Raw genomic sequence first — 21,295 nt, forward strand, 5'->3', positions numbered from 1 at the left:
TGGCACTGGCAATTTGAGTGTCAACATTAGCAGTTAAATAAATATTTTGCTGCAAAATTAATTTTGATGCCATGATGAATAAATATTTCGATACATGGATTTAATTAGAGGTTAAGTGATCTATAAATATTTTTAAGTGCGAGTTTGCAAATGCTATCACAGATGGCGCAAAAATTTACTTAAAGAATATACGAAACTTTTAATTGATTTGCGGACTATCTAAATGTCAATATTGAAAGCTAAAACTTTTACAGAATTGTTTTTCATCAATTTGGAAGCATTTGAGCCCCTGGGAGCAAAGAAATTCCAAAAAGTCCATACCAAGTACCACCCTAATATATACATAAATTTTGTAAATTTTAGTCTCATGAACTCTTGTATGTTTTAACCAAAATAATCCAGAGTGCCAAGTGTTTTTCTATAATTTATCAAAATGAACTATTACGACCACATAACCAACATGGTGACCCTGACGCGCGTCGAAAGCCAAAAATCGCTGTCGATTACCGAAATTTGGACATTCAGAAAAACCTGCTGCGCCCAAAAAACCTGAAGCTGCAATCAACCAAAAAAATTTCAACCAGCGAAATAAATTTGGTACAACAACGTCGAAAATCGACGCCGAATGGATTCGGATCCAAAACCAATTTGGTGAATGGTGATGTGGTTTTGGATAACCAGAAGGTTTGTAAGAACAAAAATTTGGCGTCCAGTGAATCTAGTTTAATTGAGACTTTAGTGGAAAAAAGTCCTAGAAAATTATGGAGCGTACAAAAACGCCCAGTGTCGTCTATAGAATTATCAACCCCCAGGAAAATAAGTGACACCAAAACTCCTGCAAAGGTTTCGCCTAAAACACCGAGTGAAACACCAGATAAGAAAAAGTTGACTCTTGATATAAAATTGGCGAACCAGAAACTGGGTTCGACTCCAAAGTCATCCAAAACCAAGTCTTCGGATATAAAGACCCCAAAGACGCCTTTTGAAGAAAAATTGGCGAGTCAGGAAAAGTTGTCCAAAGTTTTGAGCGAAAAATTAGATTTGCCCGAAATTGATGAAGAGACGAAGGACGGCTTGAAGATTCCTGTGATTGTTACGACGGACGTTGACCAGGGCGAAGAAGTTGATGTCGGTTCGGACGATGATAATGAAGATGAAACCGATGGGTAAGATAAAAAAATATTTGTCCAGCAATTCAAATTTATTATTGACTTCCTGAAGGAGAAGTTTGTGTTTTCACCAAAAACCAGTTTCCATAAAATATTTTTTGTAATTTTAGTTTAAGAATTAAAAAAATTACCCAGGCTAAGCACAGTCTAAGCGCCACTCTGGTACAAATGTTTACCCAAGAGCGTTTAGACTATTTATGTTCTGGGGCACTTTTCCAATTTTGTGTAAATTAGGCAACTATTTATTATTAACTTACCGTAGGGTAGTTATAGTAATGAGTCGAAAATCGAAAATGAAAATTTTTGCATTTCTCGACGTTTTGAAGGTTTCTGAACATTTTGGCGTACCTCAGATGAGTGTGTGTGTGTATGTATGTATGGATACAAATTTCCAGTCACGTTTTCGGGCGCACGGATCAACCGATTTGAATGATTCATTTACCATTCGATTCCTCTATTGATAGGGAGATGTGCTGATTAGTTTTTGGCAAAGGCAGGTCCAGCCGTTTCGGAGATACGGAGCAAAGAATGCAGAAAATAGAAATCGAGTTTTTGAGAGAACGGATCATCCGATTTGTATGATCCATTACACATTCAGTTCGTAATGACGGGGAAAAGTGGTTGTTAATTTTTGGCAAAGACAGGCCCAGCCGTTTCGGAGATACAGAGCTAAATGTTAAAAATATAGCAGTTTTTGAGAGAACTAAGCGTCCGATTTAAATGATTCAAAGAACTTTCTGCTTGTCTTAACAAAATAATTGATTTTGGAAAAAAAAATTTGATCCAACTTTTTTTTTCTTTTAGTTTTTTGTATATCGAAAATAATTCAGATTTTCTTTTTAATTCTGACTATAGTTCTAATATACTTTACAAATAATTTCAACTCTGCAATTCAGTTTATATATTACTTATAAATATTCGACAATGTTACAATATTAATAATAATCTATTTGAAAACATTCAGTAATCCTCGAATATTTCGTTACGGTACGGGAAGTTCCAGCAATTTGCCTTAAGGCACGATGCCATAATTGCCTCAAGACAGAATTCCACTTACAGCTAGTTGTAATTTTGGATTAAAAATTCAAAAAATTACCCAGGCTAAGAACAGTCTAAGCGCCATAATAAAGTAATTCGTTCGATTGATAATAAAGTAAAATTAATTACGTAATAAGTCATCAAGTTTGATTGAATGTCCTTTGCATATAAGTTATGTATCAAACTATTCAGAGAAGTCTAGAAATTAGTAAAATAAGGAAATATGATTTACTAGCAAAAATAAAACTTTCTTAAGCAAGTTATTTAATTAAGGTAGTTAATAAAAATTTGCTTCATATTATAATGAAGAAAATGAATAAAATGAATAATTTTATATAGTTTTCAAAATTCAATAAATAATGATAATATTATCAATTAATTTGTATATATTTATTATTAGAAACTATTATTTGATATTAATATTTAACTTCCCGTAGGGTAGTCATAGTAATGGGCCGAAAATCAATGAAAATTTTTGCATTTCTCGACGTTTTGAAGGTTTCTGAACATTTTTAAAGGGCATACATCAAAAACTAAATGGATGTGTGTGTGTGTTTTGTATGTCCGCATTTTTTCGTCCACGTTTTCGGGCGCACGGATCAACCGATTTGAATGGTTTAAAAAACATTCGATTCCTATTAATAGGGAGATGTGCTGATTAGTTTTTGGCAAAGGCAGGTCCAGCCGTTACGGAGATAAAGAGCAGAGAGTGCAGAAAATACAAATCGAGTTTTTGAGAGAACGGTTTATCCGATTTGTATGATCCGAAAAACATTCGATTCGTAATGACGGAAAAAAGTGGTTATTAGTTTTTTAGTGGCAAAGGTAGGCCCAGCGGTTTTGGAGATACAGAGCTAAATGTTAAAAATATGGCAGTTTTTGAGAGAACTAAGCGTCCGAATTAAATGATTCAAAGAACTTTCTACTTGTATCTAACAACAAATTTTCAGTTCTGCTGAGCAATTTCTTCCAAAATAATGGTGGATTATAAACGACGATTTTTGTATAATAATTTAACAGTTCATGTTCTGACACCGTTTATTTTAGAAATCCGTTACCAATGAATTTCTTTACAAAATATCAATTAAAAATCTAATTCAAATTCAAATGTTCAAATTCGTTTTCCAAACCGTGTACGTTAATTAAAAATAAAAAATCTCCTAATTAATCTATGTGTCGATTTTGACATCGTCCGGGTTTTTCACAATTGGAGCGAATTTCTCATCTTGGTTGCGAAAACTTAGAATTTCACAGAATGGAGAAGTCTCCACATTGATATCTTTTGCGTAATTTCCGACATTTTGTTGTTAATTCTGTAGAACTATGTGAAATTGTATAACAATTTATGTTTGCGTCACGACTTGTGTTAAAAAACTAGTGGGGCGCATGGCATCGTGCCTTAAGGCAAATTGCTGGAACTTCCCGTACCGTATTAAAATTTTGAAAATACGAATTTTTGATATACAAAAGTAAGTTTTGATGATGCCATACACCACTAGTTTTTTTATATTTTATTTATTTTATATCATGATAATTTTACTACATTAGTTTCTGTCACGTGTGAAGTTCGCATTTTTAGCTAAGATATTTACCAAAATCTATCCAAGTTGCAAACCAATTTACAAGTCTATTCTAGGATATGATAGAGAGTTAAAAAACACGAACTTTCTAGTAGTTGATCTCATCTTACAATAATTTAAAAGTGGGATAACATGAACAACCTGTAACACTTGTTAATTAAAAGTATTTTAAAGTCTATATTTGTACCAAAAATGAATGAATTTATCATGTAAACCTTAAATAAACGTGCTAAATCCCCATCTGATTGGATTAGCACATTTATTTTCTATTTTTAAATAATTTCCATTCACAATAGCGATAAATGAATTTGCAAATATCCATTCATATTGTTTGAAATTTGCAAATTCGCAATAGATATAATATAATCGTCAAATAGTATAAGAATAGATTTTTTATCTCTATCATTGTTCAAACATTGGAAATTTTCCTGTACTTCGTTGAATGTTTTACTACAAATATAGTAACAAATTTTGAAACAGATAAGTTTGATTTATTATTTATTTATTTTTTAAGGTATTTTTAGAATTTGACTAATATAGGAAAAGATAGATATTTAACTTTCCATTAAATAAAATAATAATAATAATAATAATTCTTTGAATAATTCAAATCGGATGCTTAGTTCTCTCAAAAAACTGCCATTTTTGCACATTTTGCTCGGTATCTCCGAAACGGCTGGACCTGCCTTTGCCAAAAAGTAATCACCACTTCTCCCTATCAATAAGAATCGAATGTTACACACACATACATCCTTTTTTCTGAGGCATGCCAAAAATTTCAAAAACCTTCAAAACGTCAAGAAATGTAAAAATTTACAATTTCGATTTTTGAACGATTACAATAATAATTCTAATAAGGATGCATCGGTTTGAATCTTGGATAGATTTTGGTGCAATTCTTAGCTAACTTTATAATAAACATCGAACTATGGAAAAAACTTTTATCTTACATCCATGAGGTTAACTAACCCGCAATTATAATTTATTAATTCGTTATTTAATATTAAAATTCGTTTCGGAGCGAGCACAGGCCGGTCTGAAGATTAAAATTCAAGGCCGACATCGGACAAAACGTGGTCGTGTGTTTGCATAAAGTGTTATTCTCGTTAATATGTAGAACAAACACAATTTATTATTACACGTACACGTTATATCACTTAATCCATAACACTTTAATTGACCCGCCGACTCGTATAATATAATATAAATGTCAACGGGAAAGAAAATGGTGAGAAAATAATAAATAAATAAATATTTGCGACGGTAGATTTCCATATATATCATCTACAAACTGTTCTATCAATATACTAAAATAAGTAAATGTGGTCCAAGAAACCACTCTTAAGGTACACCAGTTTTCATTCTTTCAGTCTGAATAAATCTTATTTTGGCATTAATTTTTACATTTTTTTCCAATAACATCACATTGTACTTTATACATGGTCTTTAGCCATTTTTTTTTCGAAAAACCAATTTATTCATTGGTTAAATAAATGCACTATACATAGACCATTATTTATATAAAAAAATCTTGTTGCAAAACTACTGGATCATCTATCTATTTTGTTTACTATATCAAGCGGTCCAAGTACCCATCCTTGAGGAACACCACTTTTCGCTCCTTCAATTACAAAACTCTGTCAATCTATTATTTTGGTGTAAATTTTTATTTTTTACCTCCAGTGACGTCACATTATGCTTTTGCATGTACACCTGTGCAAATATTATGGATTTTTTCGCACACATCAGCGATTTTCGATGTATACTTGTATAAATAAACGTTTATCGACATTATTATCATTTATCGCACACTTTGACGCAAATGTTATAATAGATATATGATTTGTAAATGATGGATTATTATTTTTGATATAGTTGTAGATATTATAAATTGTAATTACAATCGGGGATGTCATTTCGTCTATTGCTCCACGATAAAATATTTTTAGTAAAATAAATTATTTTGCTATATATAAATTTTATTTATTTTTGGAGGTTTAGGCGGATAAAGTTGTAAATTTTTAATTTCTTGATTTGAGATTCATTTTTAATAATATAGCATGAATGAAACACGTTTAATTATACGTCAAATAAATTCTGTACTAAATTGTATATAATTTTAAAATTAAATTTATATATATATATTCAAGATTTGAAACTTTATATATATATATATATATATATATATTTATTTATTTATTTATTTATTTATTTATATTTTTTTTATATTTATAACATAAAATTATATATTGAAACGTACACTATAATAAAAAAAAATATTATTTAAAATAGAAAATTCAAAAATACTTTTGTACTCAAATTATAATTGTTTTTAGGAAGATTTTAGAATTTTCAAATGATGACCATAATTTATTTTTGTATTTATTTAGTGACTTAATAAAGTTCTGCAAAAATTAGAAAAAATATTTATAAAAGTTAATTATTTTGTACGTTTCGACACTAAATAAGTGTCATCATTTGGAAGCTCTAAAATCTTCTTAAAAAATCTTAATTCAGATACAAAATAAATATCTTTAAATTTTGTATTTCAAATAATATATTTTATTATAATATACGTTTCGACATATATATCTATGTCATCATTAATATTAAAAAAATAAGTTAATTATTTTGTACGTTTCGACACTGAATAAGTGTCGTCATTTGGAAATTCTAAAATCTTCTTAAAAAATCTTAATCTAGGTACAAAAATATATCTTTAAATTTGGTATTTCAAATAATTTTTTTTTATTATAATATACCTTTTGACATTTATATTTGTCATCATCAGTATTAAAAAATATGTAAATATAAATATGAGAATATGAGAGTTTAGTCTAGCGGATGTTTATTCCATTGATAAGAGATAAGTCCTAACTTTAATGTTATAAAATTTAAATAAAAAACTATAAAAAATATGATAAATTGTGATAGATAACATTTTTGATAAGAGAGGTGACATCGTTACATATTACATAATGTCGTATACGATAATTTATATATGTATATATATATACTAGCTGACCCGGCAAACGTTGTTTTGCTAACTAAGTAAGGTGTATTCTAAACAATTTCTAGAGAATCAAAAATATTAATAATTTTAGAGTATAAGGATGTGTCGTTTGAATGCTATATACAATGAGGTATTATAAAAACAATAAACCCCATTAGTTTGTCTATTTTTTGTCAGTACAATCAAACTGGACTATACCAGTTTTATATTTAGAAAACATGGTATAATCCATCCATGTTTAAAAGATTTGTGGCAAAAAGGTTTATTATAATTTTAAAGGTATTTTACAAAATAATTACATTTTTAACTAATGCTAAAAAACTACCAACGGAAAAAATACTTTTATTATGAATTTTCAAAGATTACCATTTATCTCCCCCATTTCAAAGATTACCGTTTTCAAATCAAGGTTATAACTGGTTATACATATTTTTCCCTCTACTTTCAAATATTGTTGTTAAACAATGCTTTACTTTACTGGTTTTCGATACGTCGGTGATGGACCTTTTTAACACCGGATCTTCATAAATTACTATCTATTCTTTGATAAATTCTGGGAAATTATAACTGGGAAAATGTTATTCGACAAAATGTCCATTTGATCGATACCAAATTTAGGCTCTAAATTTAAATAATATAACCTAGAAAATGTTTTATAAATACCAATGAGTATATAATTATACAAATGAGATTTTTCAGAGCACCGTGTTTGAGAAAAATATGCCAAAAAGTGCATTTTCATATTAACATTTCAAAAAAGTTGATATTTTGTGTCTCTAGTAACACTAACGTTTTTGTATATAAATAAAACTACAAACAAAACTACTTACTACAATTTAATCATAATTAAATAATATTCACGTAAAACATCCTATTAAACGTAATTGAACATCATTTGTCAAAAACGTTTGACATTTGACGTATTAGCCACCGTCTATTGTTTCATTTAAATTACGCTTCTACAAAAATTTTCAAATTAAAAATGTAAAGTTTCTACGCGATTTTGAAATAATATCTCACCTTTTGGACTTTCTCTGGATTGGCAAGAATTTTTCAAGACTAAGACTGGCCAAATCGGTTTAGCCGTTTTCGAGTTTTAACGAATCATTTGATCGGAAGCTCCATTTTTATATATAAGATATATATATATATATATATATATATATATATATGTATATATATAGGGTCTATTTTTATTTCTGACCTTTATCCTTTATAATTTTGCAGAAACCTCAAAGCTCAAAGCAGTTCCCCTCGGCTGTCGGCTTCGCCCAGCAGCGCCGGCAGTGGCGGCGGCGGCAAACCCGGCGGCTCCTCGAAGGCGCGACAGAAGAAGTTCCATCGGCACTTCCAGCAAGTCGCCGAAGAGGAACGGGTCATAAACTGTAAGTAGAAATAAAAACAATTTAACAAAAGATAAATTAAATAAATAATTATTCAATCCAACTCTGATGATGAATATTTCTGCCAAAATACCAGATCAAGGTTATATACATTGTTGTTGTCGAAAATGTGCCCATCAATTTATATTTCGCATTGGTTAAATAATGTAGCTAACGTTTCGTAAAATTTTTTTAAAATTAAAAATTATGTTTTTAAATAAATTTACACTATTAAACAAATTCTTTATTCGAATTAAATTCTAATCAGGATTTTTTTTAAATAAATCTAATGTCATAAATAAATGTTAAAGTTTAAATTTTATTTCAATCACTTTATTATATATTATTTTATTCAATATATGTGTATTTTATTCTTGAGAAAAATCCTGATGATTTGATGTAATTACTTTTAAAACGTGACGAATAAATATTAATTAAAAATAATGGGAAAAAAAGTATTTAAAAATAAAATCAAGTACGTATTGACATCCTTTGTTCTCGTTATCTGATCTTACTGTAATCAAGTTGTAAGATAATGGGAGGTAAATCAGAGGATCATCTTGGATTTTGATAAAAACGATTTTTCTTATACGTTTTTCGAAACGTCTGCATCGCAAATAAAATTTTCTCCAATTGTAAGATCTATATATATTAGGGTGGTCCTTAAAATGATCATTTTCGAATTTCCTTGCTCCCAGAGGTTCAAATGGTTCCATTGATAAAAAACAATTCTTCGAAAGTTTTAGCTCTTAATATTAACGTTTAGATAGAGCGCAATACAATCAAAGTTTTGTATGGAAAAAAATTTGAAAATTAAAAAAAAAAATTTTAGGTATAACTTAACGACAAATGATCTAAACGTGACAATTCGTGTCACCTTTTATCGAAAATTCGACGCTCTGCAAAACAGGTATTTATAATTTGTTTTGCCGAGCGTCGAATTTTGAGTAAAACTCATTCATTTGTTCGCTAAATAATATCTAATTTTTGAAAAAATTTCCATGCTATTTCCATACAAAACTTTGATTGTATTGCGCATTATCTAAACGTTAATATTAAGAGATAAAACTTTCAGAGAATCGTTTTTTATCAATTTGGAACCATTTGAGCCTTTGGGAGCAAGGAAACTCGAAAATGTCCATATTAAGGACCACCCTAATATATATATATATATATATATATATATATATATATATAATATGTATATGTATATATATGTACATCTAATGAATAAATTTATTTTTTAGATTACTCCTGCGCCTTAGTCAGCGATATCCTGCTCCAAGGACATTTATACATAACCAACAATTACTTTGCCTTCTATTCAAATGTTTTTGGATTTGTCACAAAGGTAAGAATAAAATAAAAATAAAACCCAATGATTAAAGTAAAATATTTAAATATTTTTAATACGAGAATAGGTATTTTTAGAGAATTTATAGAAAATCAAAAAACGATTTGGTTTATGAGTGGTACAAAGAGATAATATGAAAATAATAAAACCCAAACTTTAGTTTTTCAAATAAATATAATTTATATTGACAATATTAAATTTACTATATTTTGCTAATTCAAACAAACAGAAAAGTTTTACAACTTTATTGAAACTAGTGGGGTGTATGGCATCGTGCCTTAAGGCAAATTGCTGGAACTTCCCGTACCGTAACGAAATGATCGAGAAATACTGAATGTTTTCAATTAGATTTTTATTAATATTGTAATATTGTCTAATATTTATAAGAATTATATAAACTGAATTGCAAAGTTGAAATTATTTGTTATAAATAATATCTGAATTATTTTCGATATACAAAAAAATTTTTTTTCCAAAATCAATTATTTTGTTAAGACAAGCAGAAAGCTCTTTGAATCATTCAAATCGGACGCTTAGTTCTCTCAAAAACTGCCATTTTTGTACATTTAGCTCTGTATCTCCGAAATAGCTGGGCCTACCTTTGCAAAAAAACCCCTTCTCCCAATCATTACTAATTGAATGTTTTTTAGATCATTCAAATCGGATACTCCATTCTCTCAAAAAGTCGATTTCTATTTTCTGCACTCTCTGTTTCGTATCTCCGTAACGACTGGACCTGCCTTTGCCAAAAAATAATCACCCCTTCTCTCTATCAATAGGAATCGAATGTTTTTTGAACCATTCAAATCGGTTGATCCGTGCGCCCTAAAACGTGACAATTTGTATCCATACATACATACACACACAAACACACCCATTTTTTCTGAGGTATGTCAGTAAAATGTTCAGAAACCTTCAAAACGTCGAGAAATGTAAAAATTTTCAATTTCGATTTTCGGCCCATTACAATAACTTACCCTACGGGAAGTTAAAAATATTTATAAAGTTAAATATTGTTTCTGGATTGCTTGACACTGATTTCAGGATTTGCCATTCGACTTAATAACTTACTTTTAATAATACTCGTTTTTCTCGAGTTATATTGAACGCCGACAAAGGCATATACTTACATGCTTACATACAAGCACACACACATACTTTTTCCAATTTTGGTCTCCAACGATTTAGAATGATTTGAAACACTGAGAAAATATATAATTGGCAATTTGGAATTGGCAAAAGCATAAACCCTCCTTTCACGAAGTTAATAAAATGGCTATATTCTAAGTTTATCATATCCAATAATTGAATAATTAATTATCTTCTATATATATATATAAAAATAAGTCGGGTTTTCCTTCCTGACGAAATAACTTCAGAACGCACGAACCGATTTCGACAATTTTGTATTCGTTGCAAAGGTCTCGGGCTCCGCAATGTTTATAGCTAAGAAAATTAGTTGTGCATGGCATCGTGCCTTAATGCAAGCTGCTGGAACTCCCGCACCGTAATTAAAAATTCGAGTAATAAAAATAATCAATAACTGTTTTAAATAATTTCAAATAGATTATCTTCTATATATATAAAAATAAGTCGGGTTTTCCTTCCTGACGATATAACTCCAGAACGCACAAAACGATTTCGTTTCGTTTATAGCTAAGAAAATTAGTTGAAAATTTGCGAATTAATTATGGATTCACTTTCATTTACTTAGAGAAGTTCAACTAAAAAACACTTCATTTTTGTAATCGAAATAAATTCATTACTGTTGTATAATAAAATCAAATTTTTCCTTTTCAAATATAAAACAAACAAAAAATTGCTTCATCTTTCTCACGAAACCATCTGGTGGCGAAACGGAGTTCGTCGGGTTTGCTAGTATTTTATATTATTAATTATCTTTTCAGTTGCTGATACCGACGGCGTCCGTTCTAAAGATTTCGAAGGAGAAGACCGCCCGAATAATTCCGAATGCCGTCGGCGTCGCCACCCTGGACGAGAAGCACGTCTTCGGCAGCTTCATGAGCCGCGACTCCGCCCACAGGCTGATGCTGCAGGTGTGGCGCGCGGCCAGGCCGAACGCCAACGGGGACGACGCCTCGCTGGCGGCCACCAGGGTAAGTAGACAGAGGATAAGGAAAAAATCGCTAAGAGAACTTTAAAGGGTATGGGTAGTATCGATACTTTGACTTCGATACTGAGTACTTTTGGAATCGATTCTTCATGACGATTCTTTTGGCGGTATCGATACTTTGCGCCGATTCTACTCAAAAAGTATCGGCTATATTTTGGACCCCACCAAAAGTTCGACCGCATTTTATGAACACCACTCATTCTCCGCTCTTCATAGATAACGAACGAAACAAGCGATAAGTCGAGTGCGATATGCTTTTTGTTAAATAATATGTTTATGAATGCCCCCAGTTCGAAGCCAATGATCAACATAAATGAAAGAATTAGAGTTTAGGATTACTATATGTCCATAATATAATTTCTGTTACCCCCGAGAACATATGTTATCAACGATTTGTTTTGTATATTGAATGCAAAGGTCTTGTTGTCTGTGAAAATTGTCACACAACCAACTTTGGTTAAATAATTTATTAAGACTTTCGATTTCCGATTCTAATTTCTAAAGCCGATACTTATTTTTCTAAATAAATACTACTTTATAATCGTTAAGTATCTCCATTAAATTATTTTATTTTTAATAAATACTAACTTATGGTCATTGAAATTATTATATTTGCGATATTAATTTCAAAAGCCGATACTATTTTTTAATTAGTGAGTATTTTTCTTTTTCAAATAAATTAGCCGATACTAAATTCATAAATTAATACTTTTGTCACAAAACATTACTGTTATTTAATTATTGAGTATTTTTCTTTTTGATATAAATTAGCCGACACTATTATTATAAATGGATACTTTCGTCACAAAACGATACTATTTTTATTTAATGAGTATTTTTCTTTTTGAAATAAAATAGCCGATACTAAATTCATAAATGAATACTTTTGTCACAAAACATTACTATTATTTAATTATTGAATATTTTCCTTTTTGATATAAATCGAATTTGAAATTAGTATCGAAAAATTATTGTTTTAAACTTTTCAAAATATTGAAAATGATGCTGATTTAATAGCATTAAATACAAGCAATAGAATTTATCATAATATTGTAATTCGATGTGTTGAGAGTTTTAGATCTCTTTTGCACTTATGTTTGATTTTGGTGAAAAGTACTCAATATTCGATACTGAGTAGTATCGATACTTTGCCGCGATTCTTTTTTCAGTACTCGGTATCGATACTTTGCCTCGATACTTCTAACACTAGGTATGGGCGTGTTTCCATACATAATTGGCCCCACCCTGGTATTTAAATAATTTTGATGCCATTTTATAGGTATTTTCGATTAAATTCGAAATACCAAATTTCAAATTCGTAGCTCATCATTTGGCCGAGATATCAATGAAAACATGTGAAAGTGGCCCCTTTTTTCAAACTCACTTTTTGTCGGAAATATGAGAGATATCGAAAAACTGTTAACGTCATTCTATTTGGACAAAATGGTTTGTCACATTTTTCTTGTGTAATGTCGAATATAATGTTATATATATATATATATATATATATATATATATATTTGTATTAGGTTGTCAAATATCTCCCTTCCGCTTTTTTGCTCTAGGTTTATAATACAAAAAGGCGGAAGGGAGATATTTGACAACCTATTAATTCAAATGTCCTGCCATTACTATTAGTAATGTTAGCAATAGCCTTTCCCTACTCAAAAGATGTATCCGCCATCTAGTATTCATGTTTATGTCGAGACTCTGTAAAATAACTCTCTTCTTGCTGAACCGTGAACCAATTAACATTTAAAATAAACTGAGTAATTTGAAGGAAGCATTCACTATTTATACTGATCTTGTCTATGTCGTTCATAACAAATAACGTGAAATAATTATTTGTTAGTGCGTGAAAAGGTGAAAATGATTTTTCATTTTCCATTTTCTACTAGTGCAGCTCTTTGGACTACTTTTATATTAGCATCATTCGAAAGCCTGTACATTTTTAACTTCCCAAAGGAGAAGTTTATGTTTTCATCAAAAAATTCGATTTGCTAATTTTATGTTTTCTCGACGTTTCAAGCCATTCTGAATCGAATGAGACCAAATTTGGAAAAAGTATGTGTGTGTGTGTGCGTGTGCACTAACAGATTTTTTGCCGTAAATCGCCGTTTTCTCAAAAACGGCTGGACGGATTTCAGAAATTTAAAAACCATTTGATATATCTCGATGAGTATTATCGTTTCTCAGTTTTGTACAACGATCGGACAGGCCGTTTCTTTGCAAATCGCAGAAAAGTGAAAAAAATTGCGTCCACGTTTTAGCCCGCAATTCTGAATCGATTTTGAAAATTCAGAAACTGTTCGATAGATATTGGTTGGAAATCGTGCTGATTGGTTTTTGGTAAAGATCGGCCGGGCCGTTTTCTTGTAATAAAGTTTAAAAAAAAAAATTTTGACGATTTTTATAATTTTTTTTTGACGGTAGATACCACAGTCTTGCAGGTCATACTAAAATATTACGGACCTACGACAAGTCGTTTAATTTTAAAAAATCTTCAAAGTTTGCAAAAATTCGTATCGTTTTTTTGGCATTTGTCAAAATTAAACCTTTGATCAACGTTTTCTTAAAAACGCCTGAACCGATTTCAGAAATTTAAAAGCCATTTTATATATCTTAATGAGAACTATCGATTGTCAGTTTTGTGAGACGATCTTCCCAGCCGTTTCTATGTAATTTGAAAAAAGTGTTAAACTTTTCGTCCACTTTTAACCTTAAACTACCGAACCGATTTTAAAAAATCAAAAACTGTTCGAAAGATATTAGTTGGGAATGATACTGATTAGTTTTAGGTGAAAATCTACCGAGCCGTTTTCTTGTAATTAACTGTTGAGAAAAAAATTGAGACGATGTTTATGGAACTTTTTTTTGGCAATATACATCATGGTCTTATAGAACTTACTGAAATATTACGGCCTTACGACAAGTAGTTTAATTTTAAAACTTCATCAAAGTTTGAGAACATGAGAAGTTTTTTTGACGTTTGTTAAAACTAAAATTAGACGATTCACTTGGTATTACGATAGAGTACTTGGTCTTAATAAACGTAATAAATCATTAAAGTCCAACGGAAACTGGTTCAATTAAAAAATTATTGATTATTGAAAATTTGCTTTTATAAAATACTCCGAGTTAACGTGTTTGTTCGTTTTCAATTATGTGTAATAAATCCACTCGGAATACTTTTAATCACTCATAAATTAATTTATTTTTTATTGATTAAGTCGATTATTTACATATATCGGGAAGTTCATGTAACTTGCCTCAAGGCTAAATACCAAACCAACTAGTTTCACATTATTTGTTATGAACGACATAGACAAGATCAGTACAAATAGAATGACGTTAACAGTTTTTCGATATCTCTCATATTTCCGACAAAAAGTGAGTTTGAAAAAAGGGGCCACTTTCACATGTTTTCACTGATATCTCGGCCAAATGATGAGCTACGGATTTGAAATTTGGTATTTCGAATCTTCTCGAAAATACCTATAAAATGGCATCAAAATTATTTAAATACCATGGTGGGGCCAATTCTGTATGGAAACACACCCAGACCCTTTAACGACTTTAATAATATTCATCTCTATATTTCCCTTCTAGGATATCATTATCCAGCCCGGCGACCTGGAATGCTCCGAATGCTCGGCCGACGAATACAGTTCCGGTTCGGGCAGCGGAACCGAATCGCCTCCGGTGCCGATACCGGTTCCGGTTTCGGCGCCCCTCGCAACCGGTTCCACCGGATCAATCGCCTCTTTGACCTGCAGAGGACGCGCTTCAAGGGCGCCGCACCGGCTGTACCGATTTCGGGTGCCGATGCGAACGGAAACGGAGGTACTGGTGGCACCAATTTGGTTGGAAGTGATAAGGAGAAAGGAAAAAAGACTAGTAAGGGATAAAAGATTTAGAATTTACAGTAGAACCTCGATTAACCGGACTAATTGTTGTCGATAGGCTAATCGAAAATCCGGATAATCCAATGTTTGAAGAATAATGATGTGTACTTGTCAAAAATAACAAATACATACATAGATATCAACGAAAAGCAATGTTTAATAAGAAATTAACATTTTCTTATGTATGTACATATATTTTTTCTTAGATAATATTACATACTAGCTGACCCGGCAATCGTTGTTTTGCTAAGTAAGGTATATGATATGCTAAACAATTTCTAGAGAATCAAAAATATTAATACTTTTAGTGTATTAGGATTAAGTTGTTTCAATGCTATACACAATCGAGTATTATAAAAACAATAAACCTATTAGTTTGTCTATATTTTGTCAATACAATCAAACTGGAAGTTTTATACACTTTCTATAGAAAACATGGTATAATCCATCCAAGTCTTTTTTGGTTTTTCGACTTATTGATTACGTTTCAAGTTTTTCAGATTATTTTTGGATTCGGGATTTTGTGTATAATTGTAAATACTACTACTGAGCTTATACAAAATTTTCAATTTTTTGTGAGGAGAGATAAAAAATGAATTAAGTATTCCTTCTTTGACCTGCTTTTTGAAAAGTTTCAAGTAACATTCGATGAATTAAAATAAATTTATTAAAAAGTATATATGTGGAGCAGGGCAAGGCACAAAGATCCAATTTGACTTTGAGCAAATATAAACTATATTGTGAAAACCATAACAATTATATCACAACAAATAACACATATCAAACGAACAATTATCTGACTACGTTCAGTAAAACTGCCAGCTACATCATCATTGTAGAAATGTGCTTTTTTGATGTCTTTCAAAAATTTTTTATCTAGACCTATAGACGGGGTAACTTGAAACGGACAGGTGGCAAAGAGGTTTAAAGCCTTATTATAATTCTAAAGGTATTTTACAAAATAATTACATTCTTAACTAATGACTAAAAAACTACCAACGGAAGAAAATACTTTTATTATAGATTTTCAAAGATTACCGTTTTCAAGTCAAGGTTATAGCTGGTTATACATCTTTTTTCCTTTACTTTCAAATATTGTTGTTAAACAATGCTGAACTTTATTGATTTTTGACACATCGGTGGTGGACTTTTTTAACCCCGGACCTTCATATATTACCATCTATTCTTCGATAAATTCTGAGAAATTATAACTGGGAAAATGTTATTCGACAAAATGTCCTTTTGATCGATACCAAAATTAGGTTCTGAATTTAAATAACATAAATAAAAAATAATATAACCTAGAAAATGTTTTATAAATACTAATAAGTATATAATTATACAAATGATATCTTTCAGAGCACCGTGCTTGAGAAAATATGCCAAAAAGTGCATTTTCATATTAACATTTCGAGAAAGGTGATATTTTGAGTTTATAGTAATAACACTTGCGGTCCGTTTAATAACGTTTTTGTGTATAAATATAACTCCTAACAAAACTAATCATAATTAAATAATATTCATGTAAAACATCCTATTAAACGCAATTGAACATTTGACATTTGACGTATGAGCTGCCGTCCATTGTTTTATTCAAATTACGCTTCTACAAAAATTTTCAAATGAAAAATGTAAAGTTTCTACGCGGAATTTGAAATAATATCTTACCTTTCCGACCATCTCTGGATTGGCACGAATTTTTCAAGACTAAGACTGGCCAAATCGGTTTAGCCGTTTTCGAGTTTTACTAAAACATTTGAAAGAGAGCTTTATTTTTATATATAAGATATCACATATACTAAACTGCAGCATAAATCGTCCAAAAATTCGAACTGTAGGTATGTACATACATATAACTCTGTCGCGGTTGGTAGTCCGGATAATCGTAAATCCGTATAACTGACAATGAGGTCCGGATAAACAAGGTTCTACTGTATTTAGAATAGTTTGTGATTGCAATGTTTTTGTCTGTTTCAGCTACCTTGTTGAAGGTTTTGGATTCGATACCCCGTCATACATTATTATTAGTATTGTCGACGGCGCTTTTGGTCCTTCTGTTTTTGTCGGCAGGATTTTTATTGTACCGCATCGGGCAATTGCACGACAGATCGCCCTTCAAGGGAATGGTAATAATATATTTTATAAATCATAATATATATATATATATATATAATTTATTCAATTTATTTAACAGGAACCCTCAGGTAACAATGAAGACGTTTACGGTGAAGTTTTGCGCTGGCAAGCTGAATTGCGGTCGCAATCCGCAAATGAGGTTCATAATATGCTTGCGACGCATCTGGACCAAATCATAAAGGTAATATATTACAAATATATATCTTACTAGCAAACCCGACGAACTCCGTTTCGCCACCAGATGGTTTCGTGAGAAAGATGAAGAAATTTTTTGTTTGTTTTATATTTGAAAAGGATAAATTTGATTTCATTACACAACAGTAATGAATTTATTTCGATTACAAAAATGAAGTGTTTTTAGTTGAACTTCTCTAATAAATGAAAGTGAATCCGCAAATTATCCGTTTCATTGAAGTGCTCTTTGGTAAACCACATTTTTTGTTTTTTGGTCTGACGTTAACACAAACAAAGCGGATGGTTTTCCATTTCGTGAAACAGGCAACGTATAACTGCCCATGTGAAAAACAATGATTTTCTAAGTAATCTATTTTAAATTTATCCCGCAAACAATAAGCGATTGGCCTTGCGACTTGTTATTGCAAACGCAAGGCGAACTGGAAGTTGCAATCGTTTGAAGTCCGGAAGACCAGTCGGAATCATTGGTATGTCACCAAATCGCCAGCAATGTTTGATTGAATGGTGAAATTCAGTGCGTGTACACATATTTCTTTGCGGCAAGAATTGCTCGAATTACTCGAATTTTTAATTACGGTGAGTGAAGTTCCAGCAATTTGCATTAAGGCGCGATGCCATACACCACTGCGTATGTGTATGTATGTTCGGATACAAATTTTCGTCGACGATTTCGGGAACACGGATCAACCGATTTGAATAATTCGAAAAACATTCGATTCGTATCGATAAGGAGACGTGCTGATTAGTTTTTGGCGAAAGCAGGTCTAGACGTTCCGAAGATCTGGGGCAAAAAGTGTCAAAAACGGTAACTCAGTTTTTAAGAGAACGGAGTGTCCGATTTGAATAATTCAAAAAACATTTTACTTGTATTGACAAGGTGAAGAATTGACCAAATTTACATGAAGGCAGGTCTAGCGGTTTCGGAGATCTAATGAAAAAGTAACAAAAAATGCCATCTGACGGTCAAAAATGATCATTAGATCTATGCACATCAAATTAATCATATATTTTATAGAGATTTTAACAATAAGTATAAATTTTGTTTACATTCCTATGGGTTCCGTACCAACGCTAATGCGTTAGACGGCGACGCGGCGCTTACGCGCTTCGATATTTCGTCTCTATGCAGTTAAAGCAGTACGATTGCTTTGAAAAAAGTTCAAAATTTCCAAAATATTTCAAAATACACTTTTCTTCAAAAAGTTTTTTTTTTCAAAAAAAAGTAATTTTTTGTCAAATATTTATAGTTTTTCAAAAATATAAGTTTTCAGAGTAATTTTTTTTCAAAAATATTAATCTTTTAAAAAAAAATTTTTTGGCACGGGATGTTCCAGCAATTTGCCTTAAGGCACGATGCCATGCGCCCCACTAGTTGAATAATTCAAACCGGTTGATCCGTGCTCTCGAAATGGTCGACGAAAATTTTGTACACCTAAACACATACATGCATTTTTTTAAGGTATGCCAAATTGTTCAGAAATCTTTGAAACGTAGAGATATATAAAAATTATCATTTTCGATTTTTTTAACGACAAAAATAATCTCTATCTTTTTTCCTTTTAGGTCAGAAGGTCCTTAGAGTCCCTATCGATGCTCCTGGCGTCCGACGAAGCCACCCGAAGCAAACACACTGAGAGGAGCTAACAAAAAAACGGCAAAACCGATCTGTGAAAAACAAATTCAAGCAAAAAAGCGGCTGGCCCGCATTTCTCAAAACAAGGGGCTCCTCGAAACACAAAAAGTCAACCCAGCGGCAAAGGTAAAAAACAAAAACAAAAACAAAACACACATTCCATTATTTTTAGTGTACACCTAACTGTTATACTAGTACGTTTATAGGGTCAAAATTTTGTATAAAAAATAGGTGTCGAAATATTTGGCAAAAAACTTAAAAAACAAAATAGTCGTTATTGCTAATTTAATTAGTTATGGTTAATGTAAGCCAAATACATGCCAATATATATATTTATACACTAGGCCTTTACATAATAATTATTTAATAAGTTTGTTGAATGTCTTCGTGTTTGTTTGATATTTATTTTTGTTGAGTTTAAATGTTTATTATATGCTCAAAATGTTTGAGCAAAATTGCTCGTATTATTGTTGCTCATTTTGAAATATGCTCATGGACGTGGTTTAGGATTACATATCGTTTAGTTGTGGCCACGACACTTGAGGGCGCTGGTAATAGCGAAGACACAAACCGTAAAAAAAGATTTTTTTAATAACTGTTGAAATTTTTAATAATTTTATATATTTGCTGTACAGATATTTCTTGTTTGCATTTATTGTTGCAAAATGATTTTTTTGCTTCATACATTAATATGTAATTTTAAAAAAAAATTTTTTTTTGGTGTCCAAAAAAATTCAAATTGTTAAAAATTTACATTTCGGCATTTAGAATAATTTTTATTTCACATTTGTGAATATATATTTGTCCTTTTTATTGTGTTTAGCGAATACTCAAACCTTAGCTCATTTTCAAACCGTAAAGAAATGTCTCACTCAAATGTTATTAATATAAATATTATTATTATATGAAATTTTACGATGTTTTTAAATAACTTCTTCAATTTATATATTGTTGTATAAATATTTTTGTTGCATACGTTAATTTGTTTTTTTAATTTTTTAATCCAATTTGTTAAAAAATCACATTTCGATATTTAGTTTCAAAATTTATTTATAAATTCAAATTTGTTTAATTGATTATTAATTGTTTTTATTTTTTATTAAAGAGCGTGTAGCGAATTTTCAAACCTTAGCTTATTCTCAAACCGTAACTGGATTTAAATGTTATTTTAATTTTTATTTTAAAAATATTGTATTAGATTATTTTTTATGATAGTAGCAATCTTGATTGTTATTATTACATATAAATACAAAAATTTGAAATTATTAAAAAAAACTAGATCAATTTATCTTTCCATGTAAATTTTTATTCAAAATTCTTGAATTATAGTTTCTAGAAAATTACAACTGTTAATTTTCACACTTGAACATGTTAAATTACTCAAATATCGCTATAAGTTTTATGTATCAAATATCCAAACGCTAAAAGTACAAGTTTACAACCAACCTTAGCTCATTCACAAACCGTAACGATTTGAGCGCTATTTTTGTTTTTATATTAAAAATAGTTTTACTTATACATGTTAAATTACTCAAATATCGCTATACGTTTTTTTTATTAAATATCCAAACCCTAAAAGTACCAGTTTACAACCAATCTTAGCTTATTTTCAAACCGTAACGATTTGAGTGCTATATTTGTTTTTATATTATGGATAGTTTTATTGAGTTTTATATTACTTTCTTCAATTGTAGCAATATTTATTATTATTATCATTGCATATAAATACAGAAATTTAAAATGATTTAAAAAAATA

The 21,295-nt window shown here is 30.4% G+C and overlaps 1 pseudogene; it reads left to right on the forward strand.

Moving 5' to 3' along the window:
• Positions 1 to 433: 433 nt before the first annotated feature.
• On the forward strand, positions 434 to 20,094 carry LOC113367746 (annotated as a pseudogene).
• Positions 20,095 to 21,295: the final 1,201 nt, after the last annotated feature.

The sequence above is a fragment of the Ctenocephalides felis genome, unplaced genomic scaffold (assembly GCF_003426905.1).
Source record: "Ctenocephalides felis isolate EL2017-DRISC unplaced genomic scaffold, ASM342690v1 CF-g0.4_SCAFFOLD_01170, whole genome shotgun sequence".
Lineage (NCBI taxonomy): Eukaryota > Metazoa > Arthropoda > Insecta > Siphonaptera > Pulicidae > Ctenocephalides > Ctenocephalides felis.